Genomic DNA, 9,623 nt, shown 5'->3' on the forward strand with positions numbered 1-9,623 from the left:
CATGTGTGGCTGCAATTAGAGAGAGCGCCCAAACATGGGGCCTCACCAGGAGCCATGCTAGATTGTGCGTGCAGAGACCGCAGCGTCTTTCCAGAAGCACCGCTATACCACACACCGCTCTTCTGTCAGAAGCCAAAGAGCTTTACCAGATCCTCGTATAACGCCGGGCTATCTGTTAACATGATAGCTGGCTGAACCTCTCTCTCCCTGCGGCCTGCTGGCCGATCAGGAGAGGTTACTGTATAATATGAGAAGCAGCAGTAGATGTGTGTTGAGGGTATTAGACGCTGGTTGAAGTGTTAGCATCGGTATTTTACTTACTTCCACGTATACAAATGAATATGATAGAATGAGTAGGTACGTTTTGAAAGTGCTATTTGGAACACAAAAGATTGAGCAAAACAAATACATGTAACTGAATCATTCTGGAATTATACAATTTTGCACTTTTTTTTTATCAAAATCTATCAATCAAAGACAGAAACGAATTGCTCAATCTAATTAACATAGTCTAATATTAGCATATTGTTGATGAATGTATTGACTTCTCTTATCGGACTATTAAACATATTCACGTATCTAACACATCCAGCACTGCGTAGCTTCGCCAACGAGAACCTGTGCCATACTCTTTTCTGAAATGACGAGCGAAATGCCAAACCTAAAGTTAAACTGTTTGGTAGCAAAGCAAGAGCAAGAGAATGGAAAAAAATGCAGTTATATTTAGATTTTTCTTTTTTTTACCCAGCAACACTTTCTATATTTTATCTAGGTCCAGGTAAGCCGCTGTTATTCTGATAACCTTTGTCTATACATAGAAATATATCTCTCTCCCCCACTGAATACCCCATGAGCAATGAACCATACCCAATACTGGAAATGGACAGCAATCTGTCATAACCAGTCCCTGGTCCCAGCGAGCACGTGACGGCTTTCTGAGAGTGCCCCCGCTCCTGGGAGGCTTCTCCCCTCATTTGTCACTCCGTCCCTTGCAACCCAGCTCTCTGACCTTTGACCCCCATGCCTACAATGACCGAAGACCGTTTCATTACAATTAGAAGGATTTAAAATGCTGACATGTGAGTAAAAGTTTGGACAGAAATACAACAGTGTCACAACACGAACATTGTGTCGTTAAGTACACCAAGGGTCAGAGAGAGGGAGAGAAGAGAGAGAGAGAGAGAGAGAGAGAGAGAGAGAGAGAGAGAGAGAGAGAGAGAGAGAGAGAGAGAGAGAGAGGGGGGGAGAGAGAGAGAGAGAGAGAGAGAGAGAGAGAGAGAGAGAGAGAGAGAGAGAGAGAGAGAGAGAGAGAGAGAGAGAGAGAGAGAGAGAGAGAGAGAGAGAGAGGGAGACAGAGAGGGAGAGACAGATAGAGAGACACATAGAGACAGGGGGAGAGAGGATAAAGAAGCGCGGTGAGCTAAGGCGGGCGAGGGTTGGGTGGTGTTATGGTATTGGGGGCCGGGGTGCAGAGTGCTTTGGGGACAGGGGGGTTAATAGTCCAGAGGAGGCCACCCTGGCACCAGCATGTTATAATAATACACTTGGCAGCTAGAGTGGTGTCAACCCTTTAATTCCCCCAGGGAGAGAAGGACACAGCCTAATCTGTATTCAGTCCTGACATTGTCCACATCTGATATGGAACATTAGCCCCTAACTCTCTCTATAGACTAGTGTCCTTCAGTTTATATTACTTTATGTTAATAGAGAAAGAAAACTCTGCGTGCCGTCGTTTGTCATTGTTAGCGCGGGTGCTCCTGGAGCCTGCTTGAAATGCATGTGTTTACCAGCTAGAGGGGAAAGGTAAACTTGACCGTTCAGGGGAACCTCCTTGTTTCTCCGTCTCTATCGATCCGGGCCGCGCGTCCCTCCTCTCTGTGGCTGCGTCCCCTCCCTCTGGCTGCTGGCCCTCGGGGCTGGACTCTGCGTTCATCCTCCCTGCCCTCCAGCCCCCACCATCCCCCCGCCTCCCACCACAACAGCTCCTGTTATGGCAACGTAAGCCTTACTTAACTATCAACCCATCTGGACCTGTTTAGCACATGGCATAGAAAGTTGAATTGAATAAAATGAGGATAAAATATTAATAATAAAAAAATGAAATACATATATAGATATTTTTATTTATATTTAGTCATTTAGCAGACGCTCTCCTCCAAAGAGACTTCCAAGCGAGGCTGACAACAACCAAAAGCGTCCTATCAATATTGGAGCCACGACAAATTTAAGTGCTGCACTGACAACTTTCCAAAAAACTAGCTGCCAGATATTTATATAAATATCTACACACATTTATATATACACATACATACAACTACTGGTGTAAAATATTTTGATTTGATTTTTCTACAAAGAAACAAAACCTCCAACAGAGAACAGCCCTGCTAATAATGCTATTCCCATTGGTTGCTCTGCGCGAGATGCGCCACAATTAGGTTCCAGAGCTGCTTAACATAACTAACATTGTCCCATTTCAATACAATAAAGAACGTGCAGCCGGCCGGGCCAATATTGTAATATTATCTAAATCCGATTCTTTTCTCTGAATTCTTTTGGAATTAATTTGGCTAATTGTCTTCAGACCAATTAAGTGTCTATTCCCTGTTGCAGTCTGGTGAAACAGTACGGAGCTAATTGGATTAAATCTTTATCATTTCCTTGGAAACATAGAGAGAAAGGGGAATATGAAGTATTGCATTTTAATTAAATCTCACTGGCTGTACTTTTTTATGAACAAAAACTAACGTATTTTTCCATGTTCCTGCTGTAGGAAATGATGCTCAAAAATCAAGGGACTGGATTTGTTTCATATGAACCAAATCAAAAATGTTTGTTAAATATAGCCATACTTTATGGATGTATGTACCACGTGTGTATGCATGAAAGTATGCACGTATGTATGTACATGTGTATGTTTGTATGTATTTATGCATGTATTTATTTATTTATGTACGAATGTACGCATGCAGAATGTATGTATGTATGTATGTATGTGTGTATGTATGTATGTATGTATGTATGTATGTATGTATGTATGTATGTATGTACGTACGTACCTACAGTATGTATGTATGTATCTATGTATGTATGTATGTATGTATGTATGTATGTATGTATGTATGTATGTATGTATCTATGTATGTATGTATGTATGTATGTATGTATGTATGTATGTATGTATCTATGTATGTATGTATGTATGTATGTATGTATGTATGTATCTATGTATGTATGTATGTATGTATGTATGTATGTATGTATGTATGTATGTATGTATGTATGTATGTATGTATGTATGCATGTACGTATCTCTGTATTTATGTTTGTATGTATGTATACATGCACATATGTACGTACAGAATGAGTATGTATGCATGCATTTATTTATGTTGATTTATTCATCTTTAATTGTATCAATACACCACAGAAGCAGTGCAAGATGAGGCCCTCGTGTTGCGTGTGCCATACAGTGAAACACATTTCTCCTCTGTCCTCCTAACTTAAAACAATAATGAACAGGATAACAGCTCGATTCCTCAAAGACTCTCAAAGTCTGATTATATTATGGCCATTTGAGTTGTGTGGGCTGGGGAAGGAAGTGGCATGCTTTCTCTTTTGCATGACCACACATGATGACAGGAGTACAAAATCAAATCATGATTATGATCCAAGAACAAAACGTCACTACCACATTACTCGCCCTATTCACACGTCACAAACATTGAAAAACCATCATTCTTTTGGATCATCACAGGATTAGAACCAATCGTAGTCTTTGAATTTAAAGGGTTCTGCTTAAATGAACACTTAAATGAATTCAGCTCCTGTAGTGTCTCTATAAATTACAGCAAGTTACTTTGTACTTTGTTTTTCTAATCTGCAACAACCACCAGCAACAGAAGGCCTTCCACTGCTATCAGAGCGCTGTTTACACGGTGCGCTGGTAATGTGTTTACTCAAACTGTCCGGAGAACCAAAGGCAATGACAAATCATTGCTGGAGGATAAACTACTTATTCCGAATAAAAAGGCAAATCAGAAACAAAGACTCGACAAATGACTGTGATTTGTCTTAACATCTCCGACAAGCCGCCGTTTAAAGCTGAATCAAAGAGGACTCTTAGCGCTAAGCAGCAACAGAGTGACGCACAAAGGAGCTACTTAGAAGACGGGGGGCATTAGTCTGATTCTACAGAATGAAAAATAATCCTCAAGTGTATTCTTCCAGAGAAAATCCCGATTCCTCCCAGCTTCACTGATTCAATCCGAATGTGTTTTGTTCTCCTCATTGAACATTCGACTCCGTGGAGGCTCGGCAGGTTTCGGCGCTTGGTGAATCTATAACTATAATATGCAGTAGAGGGCCCTCCGTAGTGTCAATATGTAGTCAGTGCAACCACCCACTTAAACTCTGCACATTACAACCATGTGTGCAGTGGTCCCCGGGCCCCTCGGCTACTTTGCCTGTGATTGGACGCCGGCTTCGCTGCGTCTCTCTCCAGCTCCTGCTCTGCTTCTGTACGGTCTCCCGGGGACAGCATCTGGAAAAACAAACAGGATGCCCTGCAAGAGGAGCCTTCTCGCTGGGATGAAGTGCAGCCGGTAGGGAGTACGGCTCCCAGCTAACTGCCTGACAGAGTGTGGGGTTGTTCTGGGAGTAGGGTAGACAGCAGGCCTCATGAAAATATAATGAACATGAGTCGGTGACCTGGCAGTCAAACAAGACAGAAAGACGTACGTTCACACACGAGAGCCGCGTGTCTAAGCACGTTCTGTTAGGAAATACAAGGTTATACCTTTGGAAACAAGAGGTTCAAGAGAAAGAGGGAGTAAAGGCATTAGTCTATTTTCTGGAAGAGTTAGGGACCTGTCTGATGATGTCACTTTAGTGCGACATGAAACATCTAAACCGCGTTATTTCACGCCTGTCTGCACGCACGCCCGTCACCGCAGTAAAGGTCCAGTGCTGACATTCCAAATAGGATTTCCAGGATCCGCGTTTGCAGTTGGGAAAATGGTTTGTGTGTGTATATGTCGAAAACGACTGCAGGAAAATGAATGCCTGTCTCAGTGTGAAAATGACATTGTGCAGAGTGCAGAGCAGAGGGAAGGCGATCAATGTGGATCATAAACAAAATACAATAAAGTAATCCATTGCCATTAACAGCAAATGGACGTTGAATTGGAGGCCTTTTCAGATGAAGACACGCGTTGCCACTGTTTGCCAAGTAACGTGGATTGATGCATAGATATTGCGATACAAATGTGTGGGTGGAAATGCACTTAGGTAAATGCTTCCATTTGGCACCTTTATATATGAATACAACGGTTCTCAAATGTGTTGACAACACTTTTTTATTGCAAGGAAATGGAGAAAATGCTTTTGATATTAAAAGCACAAAAGCACAAACACCCACACACACACACACGCACACACACACACACACACACACACACACACACACACACACACACACACACACACACACACACGAACACACACACACACACACACATACACACAGATCACTGACATTCCCTAACACGCACCTGTGAAACCGGAGTGATGTTCTGTGACCATCCTAACATCTGGATATGTTGAGGAGATCATCTGCCTGGCTCTCCCATTGTCATCTAAACTGTTAACAATTGAGCTATGCTGGGAAAAAAACTCTTGTAGGATTCTCATGAAGCTGCATCTTTTTCTTGGACTCTCATGAAGCTCCCCATTGCTGCTTCCTCCATAAAGTGCTGGGGTCTGGTAGTCATTTGCTATCGCTCTTGTTCGGGGGATCTGTATATTTAAACACATGTTTTATACCACAGCTTGCAAAACATTTAGCGATGGGATGAGTATTCTTGCAAGTAGATGGCTTTGCTGTCCAGCACCCTAAATATATTTGTAATTCCTTTTGGGCTCAATTAAAGTCCGCTTTTGACCACATTTGTGTGTCTTCTTACAGAAAGGCCAATCTACAAAGCATGTCCATGCATTGTTAAGTTCAACAAAAACCACGGAGGCATTATATTCATTATAATACCATTGTATTAAAAGACTCTAAATCTCTGTTTCAACCACAGAGTAACCCACCGACGTCCAAAAGGAACAGATTCCCAGCGTTCAAAGTTCTTGGCTGCTCTGTCCTTGGGATGCCGCAGGCTCCTAGTGAATAATTCAACACAACAAGAGAGTTGAGAGTAATAGAGCCCAGGCCTAAAGTAACTCAATCAAAGCTCACTTTGGAGCCACTCCCCACCCCAGTCTGAGTAGGTAGTCACACTTGGGCCCAGCCTGCTACTCTCTGAGGTCAAAGGCTGCTCGTTGACCACAGACCACATTTGATTGGCTGCAGTGTCGCAGTGGCTGCAGGGAGACCACAAGGTGGTCACCGGTGGAAGCTAAGGTGCAATCAACACGACACCCACTTCAGAATCACGTGACACTCGCAGGCACGACCCACCCACAATGACCGGACAGATAGAGCTTTGCTAAACTACGCACTGAGACATAGATTTTAGACAGAGTCATGGTGTGTATTTACGTAGTTATGTTTTTTAATATTTCAATGCAATAATAGAGCAATAAAAAGAGGGTACAAAAAAGGATATGGCCTATTTTCATTCATTTTTGATACACGTTATAGTATGGATAAAGGGAAATCCATAAAAACTAAAGGACGAGAACAGAGGAAGGAGTCAGAAAGAGTGGGTGAGTCAGACAGAAAGAAAGGAAGAAAGAGAAAGAAAGAATGAAAGACAGTGAAGGAGGGAAAGAGGGAGCCAGAGAGCGAGAGGGTATTCTTGGCTACTGCCGGAGAAGGACCACAATCAATTAGTCTAGCTCTACAATAGAAGGAAATCTCATATTGGGGTCATGCATCCCTTATCGGAGAGTGAATTTTCACATGGCTGATAATGTTCTAATGAGAAATGGAGTTGAATGAATAATGGTGTTGAAGAGAGTGTGTTTCTTGCCCTGAGGCAGACCGTATCACAGACAGTTAACCCAACAAGTGAGCATCGCGCACACACACACACACACACACACACACACACACACACACACACACACACACACACACACACACACACACACACACACACACACACACACACACACACACACACACACACACACACACACACACACACACACACACACACACAAACACCAACACACACACACACGCACACACACACACACACACACACACACACACACACACACACACACACACACACACACACACACACACACACACACGCACACACACACACACACACACACACACACACACACACACACACACACACACACACACATACACAGGAGAGCACTTCTTCAAGTTACCCCCCACACACACAACACCCTCAGCCAGATAAAAGGTCCTTCTGGTGTAGTCATTCCCTTTACCCCAGATGTAACACGCATACTCATCTTGTTAAAAAACAAGATACATCAAATGCATTCAACGCACAACAATGCATAAGGAACCACTCACTCCACACACATGCACAAACACACACACGCACACACATGCACACACACAATACACATGCCCACCCACACACACAATCATATAAAACAGGCTCAGATGTTTGAAGAATGTCCTACCTGTTATTACGCCGGTGACTCATAAACCCTGTGGGCCATGTGAAGGACCATAGCGGGGATGAAAGCAGCCACGCTAATTTACTGATTACTGGGCATCTCAGGCCCTGTATGGTCTGCTGGATGGTGGTGCTTGGTACCGATTCGTAACCTTCCACACCCTCCTGTCCAGACAGGTGTTTGCTGGGTAAATTGGCACCGGTGGACACGCCACTCTAATTTCATTGACAGCTTTACAGCCTTTTATGTGTCCCAGCTGCCGTGTTTATGACTGGCTGACTGTGCGTTCATGTTCAACAACATTAAACATGCATAAGCCAGGCACCGTGGCCCATCATACAAAGCAATATGCACTCCAGAAACACAAGGATACACACAGCCAGGGCTCTCGGCATCGAAACCAAGCGTCTTTTAACTGTTTTTCCTTTCTTTGAGATGCGATCGGACATCGCAAAACAGCCGTACACAATCAATGCCTCTCGAATGATTTTGTATCTTTTGGTTTATAAAGACACCTGCCTGCAAAAGGAGTGTCATCACTAAGGATCCAGGAATGCAACTGAAGGAAATGTCTGCTCATATCTATTCCCCTCTGGTAACAGAACACTTGCATGGTCTCTAATTAGAAATGCCAAACAGGGATGAGGTCAGAAATTGACCCATACACTGATTTGTCAAGCTATTGTTCCAAATCTATTGTTTTCCATATCTCGCTTCATTCTTTATACCGGTTCATGACTTGATGTACCCGTGACCCTAAATATATTCACACCCTCACCACAGAAATCCGGAAAGGTACTTGCGTAGTTGACCTCAACTGACTGTAGGTATTTGGTATGCACACATTCCCACACTTAGGTTATTACCGTACTACCACAAAGACGCAGGTGTGGAAAGAAATCTGAATTAAGTTTCTGATGGTTGTGTGAAGTTCACTTGTGTCGCCGTTCAATCTAATTGCAAACGCAATGTGTGACATAAGGATCATGTCAGGCCCCCCTCCCCCGAAAATGAGGCTGTTCTAGCCGCAGTGGAGTGAGACTTTTACATATGGGTAAGTACCCTTGTCATCAACTTAGAGCATCTTTCCTCACTGCAGGCTATTAATTGAGTGGGAGGATGGCGAGAAGGACTGGGGAAAGAACCATCCGACACGTGGCTGAGAGGGATGGTTCTTGACATACACAGCAAAACAAGTACGAAAAGTACGAAAGACAACTGTTTTGTGCAACTGTTTCTTTTCACTAGTAGTCATTAAGGAGACACTTTCATCCCAAACAAGTCACAGTGAGTTCAGATCGCAGTGCATAAAACTCAGGAGAAGGTAAGGGTAAGGCCTCTCGCTCAAGGTCGCCTACAGGTATGAGGCTGAGGACATCGGGGGATCGAACCCAGTGCCTTTTTGGTACTGGCCTGGGAGTCAACCACTGCACTATCCTATTTTCAGTTTGACATTAATGCGCCCAGATTTGGGTCTGTGGAGTAGCCATCAGTTATAGGTAGCCATAACACAAGGTGTCAAGGCATGCTATCCAGGGTAAATGTATTATTAGCACCACATCACACCGTTGGCCCCACACAGAGGAATGTATTATTTTCATCTCTCTCTCTCTCTGGTGCGCTTTTGTTTCTGTTTCGTTGACGTCCATAATGTGGTTGTCTGGAGAGGAGCCAGCGTATAAACAGCTTGGTGTAGTAGCTGTGTAGCAGAGCCTGAACGGGGCACACGTTGACTCCCAGCCCAAGTCCACATGGTTCTCATGCCAACGCCATTCTCCATTTAACACTGCAGCAATGCAACATCTGTGTGCTGCGTGCTAATCCACCGTGATGGTAACGTTAATCTTGTTTTGGTGAAAAAATAATAAAGTAGCCGTTATGTAAACCAGCATGATTATGATGTGGGTAAGTGCGTTAACGACAGTGTTTGAGACGTATTCCACGGTAGATTGGTGGAAAAATCGGAGGCATGGGTGTATAGTATAAACTGTTGCGTAAACGCCTGTTTATGC

Source organism: Gadus chalcogrammus, chromosome 14 (assembly GCF_026213295.1).
Source record: "Gadus chalcogrammus isolate NIFS_2021 chromosome 14, NIFS_Gcha_1.0, whole genome shotgun sequence".
NCBI classification, from domain to species: Eukaryota; Metazoa; Chordata; class Actinopteri; order Gadiformes; family Gadidae; genus Gadus; species Gadus chalcogrammus.